Genomic DNA, 6,000 nt, shown 5'->3' with positions numbered 1-6,000 from the left:
ACTGCCCACTAGATGGAGCTTTTCCCTTTCTATATCCACACCCAGGAGCAGTGGGGGAAATCACATGCGATTCTTTGCAGTGCGACTTGCACCAATTTTTTTTTTTGTATTGACGCAAATCGCACCGCAAAGCATCAGTACTCGGTATCGGTGAGTACCTCACCGAAAGTGTGGGTAGTGGTACTCGCCGATAAAAAAAACAGTATTGTTGAAACCCTAGTTCCTATTACATAATGACTAAATGTCACTCAGGTCGGGTTTGCATGTACTGTAACCCTTAGTAACCTGTCACTATCTATTAATGTTTTTCTTTACAACATTTTTAATAACATTTTTATATAAAAAACAAAACAAAAACGCCTTTACTTTAATCAATGATTGCTTCATATTCAGCGGCTTAACTGAGATTGCCCTTTTCCTATTGCCATATCTTTAATACTATTAAGATATTTTTCTTCCTGGCATTAGCCAGCGTGATCTGTTTTCCCAGCGAGCGTTAGAAAGGATCAGCGTGCCAGAAACATAAGTTAATTTGTACACATGGCTGTTTTGTGTTGGATAACTTCTTGGAATCGCAAATATTTTTTAATGACACAATCGCATGGAACGCAGACAAAAGGCTTGGAGTAATGCTCTTCATATTTCATAGAGGCCAGCAGGGAGCATGGAATTTAAAGTGTACCTGGTACCCAGTGCCTGGTAGAGATCGCTACATTACAGGCTATTCTAGTGTAGCCAGGAGCTGGGTGCTTACATTTTCCTGCAATCAGAAGACGCTGTGTGGTATTGTTCAGAGACAGTTGTTTCCCCCTAGTGTTCCAGTTTGGCTGTCCTGTGACTCTCTTAACCAAAGGTAGAGCAAGGCATCTTGGGATATGTAGTCCTAGGGTTGCCACCTTTTTCTTCAAGCCAAACCCGAACACTTTAGTGGAGCATGGCAAACATTTTTTTTTTTTTTTTTTTTAAGGGGGAACGCTGTGGACTCTTATGTGAAGGAGAACTCTGATGAACCCAAAACCTCCCTCTGAGTTCTCAGCATTCCCCCTTAAATTAGGATTCCCAAAGCCCCCCTGACATCAGAGTCCACAGGTCACCCCTTACATCTAAGTCCCTCTTACCTTAGTGTACTCACTTGCTCGGAGGCAGAAGAGAGAAGTGAGGGAGACTTCAGTCACAGACATTGGATGGTGAGCTCAGTCACCCGAGGATGGAGGCTCAGGTTTTGGGGGATCCCGTCATGGATGAAAGGTGTAGACACCTTTCATCCATGATGTAGCTGCCGGTTCCGAAGCTTCAAATTTCCAGAACACACATCCCTTTGCTGAGGCACAGAACGCCGGAGATTGGAGCGTGGGTGGGCAGACAGAAGGGTAGGTTTGGGAGGAGGAGGAGCAGATCAAGCCCTTTCTCCTTTTCTCTCCATGTATGGGGATGGGGCCCATGAGCACCCCTATGTACTCGGCGGTTGCGGTACTTGGCTACTTGGGGAGCTACAGTCCATTATGCATATTGTGTCCAGATTTTAGGCAGTCTGAATCCCGGATACACGATTCGAAAACCCAGACTGTCCAGGTGAATCCCAGACAGATGGCAACCCTATGTAGTCCATATGGAGAGGATTCGCCCTCTGGCTGTATTATGTGAAATGACAATTACCAGCAGGCTGATGGAGAAGAGCAGACTGCTGGGAGAGACTATAAGAGACAAGGCTGGGGCCTAGCACGCTCTCTTGGGACTGGCATGGATCTGCATGCAGGGAGTCTGTGATAACAGTGAGTGCAGCTGTCTTGTGGCCTGCTGTGGCAGATTTACCCAGCGAATATCTGGAAGGACACCTGCGGGGACATCAGATCTGTGTGAGCCGCGGTGCGGTGCCACAGAGGCCAGAGGTCATCCCTTGAGCAAAACACCTGAGAGATCATCACCCTCATCATCATCATCTTCTTCTGTTCCAGTGTGGTGAGCGGGAAGTTGCCCAGTCTGATAGACACTGTGTATAGACATCATTGTTCCCTGCACTTCTTACAATCTTCAGTTCAAAGGTCTGTTCCAGCATAACATAGACACTATACACAGACATCCATGTTATTCATTGTTCTGCTGTTGCTTGTAGTTCCACAGAGTTTAACATCTTTATGTCAGTGATCACTGTGAATTCAATTACAACCCTGACTTGCACAGGAATATTGTCTACTGGTTATACACCATCTATTGGATCAGCTATTCTGCCTTACCAATCAATATGCTTTGCATGCAATTAAAGGGGTAGTAAACCCTTACACACCACTTTTCCCTACAGATAAGCCCTATAGTAAGGCTTACCTGTAGGCATTGGAAATATCTCCTAAACCTGCACCGTTTAGGAGATATTTACCATATATGCTTGCACCAATGTAATCTGCACATGCACACTGAATAAAGGGCACGATCGTGACGCTTCAAAAGGGCCTCGGCCATGGTCGTCGGCTCCCGCGCGCATGCGCGAGTGACGTCACACGACTCCGGCCAGTCATAGAGCTGGAGTCCATGGCCCCAGAAGGAGGGGTGAAGATTGATGCGGCCACCGGCAGGGACCTGTGGGACATGGCGGCTTCATTTGTAGGTAAGTGCAGCATAATGGGCTAGTATGTGTTGCATACTAGCCCATTATGCTTTTACTTTGCAGGGGAAAAAAGAGGAAGTAAAACCCATCAGGGTTTACTTCCTCTTTAACCACTTGAGGGCCAGCCGCCGTCATTATACTGCGGCAGGTCGGCACGATCCCACAAACCTAGGACACACTCATCCCCTTGATCACCCCCCTAGTGTTTAATCCCTTCCCTGCCAGTGTCAATTACACAGTAATCAGTGCATTTTTATAGCACTGATTGCTGTATAAATACCAATGGTCCCAAAAATGTGTCAAAAGTGTCCGATGTGTCGCAGTCCCGATAAAAATTGCAGATCGCCGCCATTACTAGTTAAAAAACTAGTAAAAAACGAAAATAAAAATGCTATAAATCTATCCCCTATTTTGTAGACGCTATAACTTTTGCGCAAACCAAACAATATACTCTTATTGCGATTTTTATTACCAGAAATATGTAGAATACATATCAACCTAAACTGAGAAAAAAATTTGTTTTTTAAAAAAATGGGGATATTTATTATAGCAAAAAGTACAAAATATTGTGTTTTTTTTTCAAAATTGTCAATCTTTTTTTGTCTTTGTTTAATAAAAAAAAATGTATAAGAAAAATGCCATAATACTATCCCGTTTTGTAGATGCTATAACTTTTGCGCAAACCAATCAATATACGCTTATTGTGATTTTTTTTTTTTACCAAAAATATGTAGAAGAATACATATTGGCCTAAATTGAGGAAAAAAATATATTTTTTTTTTAAATTGTCGCTCTTCTTTTGTTTATAGTGCAAAAAATAAAAACCGCAGAGATGATCAAATACCACCAAAAGAAAGCTCTATTTGTGGGAAAAAAAGGACGTTTGGGTGCAGCATCGCACTACCGCGCAATTGTCAGTTAAAGCGACGCAGTGGCGAATCGCAAAAAGTGCTCTGGTTTTAAGCCAGCAAAATGTTCCGGTCTGAAAGTGGTTAAAGCAGGGTTAGGTTATAAAAGAATATCAAAAGCTTTGATCATCTCACGGACCATCATGCAAAAATGGAAAGAGTATGACACAACTTCTAACCTACCAAGACATGGCTGTCCGCCTAAACTGACAGGCCCGGCAAAGAGACCATTAGGCTCGGTTCCCAATGCCGATCACACGCAATGTCTGTGTGATGCGAACTCAGCCATACAGATTGTGTGGCTGAATTTGCATCGCATTCGGACCAAACTCACACTGGACCTTTTTTTTTTGTTCCGCACCAGAATTGGATTGCATAGGTGTTCACACCCATGAGATCCGATTCCTTTGCAAATTGACAGTAAAAAGGATGTCAATTTTGCTTGGGTGCAGCGTCGCACGACCGCGCAATTGTCAGTTAAAGCAACGCTGTGCCGAATCGCAAAAAATGGCCCGGTCATTCGGCAGCCAGATCTTCCGGGGGTTGAAGTGGTTAAATATCTGAGCGCTAGCTGAAGATTAACCGGATTGCCACGCAGCAACACTGGACTACTTTTATTTCCCTCCCCACTTCAGGAAATAGTTTTTACTGAAAATATCAAAGCTGAGTTTCACCAAGAACTCTCTGTAATGCTGTGTACACGCGATCAAAATTATTGTCGGTAAAAGGTCTGATGGTTTTCCCGACGGAATTCCGCTCAAGCTGTCTTGCCTACACACAGCCACACCAAATTCTGACCGCCAAGAACGCGGTGACATACAACACGTACGGCGGGACTAGAAAAAGGATGTTCAATACCTAGGAGCCAATAGCTTCCGTCTCGTAGTTGAATCTGAGCATGTGTGAGTTTTTGCACATCGGAATTGCATACACATGATTAGAATTTCCATCGACAAAAAATTGAGAACATGCTCTCAAATTTTTGCTGGCAGGAATTCAGCCAGCTAAATTCCGATGGAGCACACACACGGTCGCATTTTTCGTTGAAAAGCTCTCATCGGTCTTTTGCTGGCCGAAATTCCGATCGTGTGTGCGCACCATTAGAGCAGGATGAATTGCACTATAGTTACTGTTTGCTGGAGTTGTATTTGTTTATCTTCAAGGAGCGGTAGAGAGGGGTCTGACACTCATAAGATTCATTCCTTTGCTCTCCTGTAGCTTATTCACATAGACATTATATATACTTATTTGGGTATAGGAAATATAACGTGCATTGTTGAGTATTTGAATCATAACGGCGATAATTTTTTTCTTATCAAGAATAACCTTTGTAAGATAACCTCTTTGGAGTTAAAGTCAGATTCGTTCTTTGATTCTTTCTCCATTCATTTCATTGAGTAAAATATCTCTGATTTAACTAATCCTGGTGTATTTCATTATTGCTGCTGTTATCTAAAGAAAAAAAAATGGATGAACTCGGGGTGGCAGAGGTGTCCGAGGTGGCAGAGGACTCCCAGGGTCAGGGCAACCAGAGGGGTATTGGTTTATCTTGCGACCCTTAAGAGGGCAGCACTACACTAGGATTTCAGAAACTGCTGCCAGCAGTTCACTGGTGACTTGCAGCATATACTTAACAAACAAGCTTTAACCGCTTCAGCCCCGGAAGATTTTACCCCCTTCCTGACCAGAGCACTTTTTGTGACTCGGCACTGTGTCGCTTTAACTGACATTTGCGCGGTCGTGTGACGTTACACCAAAACAAAATTGACATCCTTTTCCCCACAAATAGAGCTTTCTTTTGGTGGTATTTGATCAACTCTGTGGTTTTTATTTTTTGCGCTATGAACAAAAAAAAGCGACAATTTTGAAAAAAAAAAAGCAATTTTTTTTACTTTTTCTATAATAAATATCCCCCAAAAATATATATAAAAATGTTTTTTTTTTCCCTCATTTTAGGTTGATACGTATTCTTCTACATATTTTTGGTAAAAAAAAAATCGCAATAAGCTTATATTGATTGGTTTAGGCAAAAATTATAACATCTACAAAATAGTGGATAGTTTTATTGCATTTTTATTATTATTTTTTTTTTTATTAGTAATGGTAGTGATCAGAGATTTTTATCATGACTGACATAATGGCGGACACATCGGATGCTTTTGACACTATTTTGGGACCATTGTCATTTATACAGCGATCAGAGCTATAAAAATTCACAGATTGCTGTGTAAATGACACTGGCAGGGAAGGGATTAAACACTAGGGGGCGATAAAGGGGTTACGTGTGTCCTAGTGAGTGATTCCAACTGTGGGGGGAATACCTCCCAACAATTTGAGATGGGAATGAGGGACACCTACTAGTAAATGTATGTAGGCATAGGACACACCCCCTGCCACACCCCCTTAAAGGAGAATTAACAAAACAAAATGTTAATTAAGTCCACAAGGGGCTTTTTTTTACCACTACTATTCCTTTATATTGGCTTCTAC

The sequence above is a fragment of the Lithobates pipiens genome, unplaced genomic scaffold (genome assembly GCF_037356315.1).
Source record: "Lithobates pipiens isolate NorthernLeopardFrog02 unplaced genomic scaffold, aLitPip1_a1.2 Scaffold_3, whole genome shotgun sequence".
In the NCBI taxonomy this organism is placed as follows: domain Eukaryota; kingdom Metazoa; phylum Chordata; class Amphibia; order Anura; family Ranidae; genus Lithobates; species Lithobates pipiens.
Note: the sequence above shows the minus strand (reverse complement) of the source record.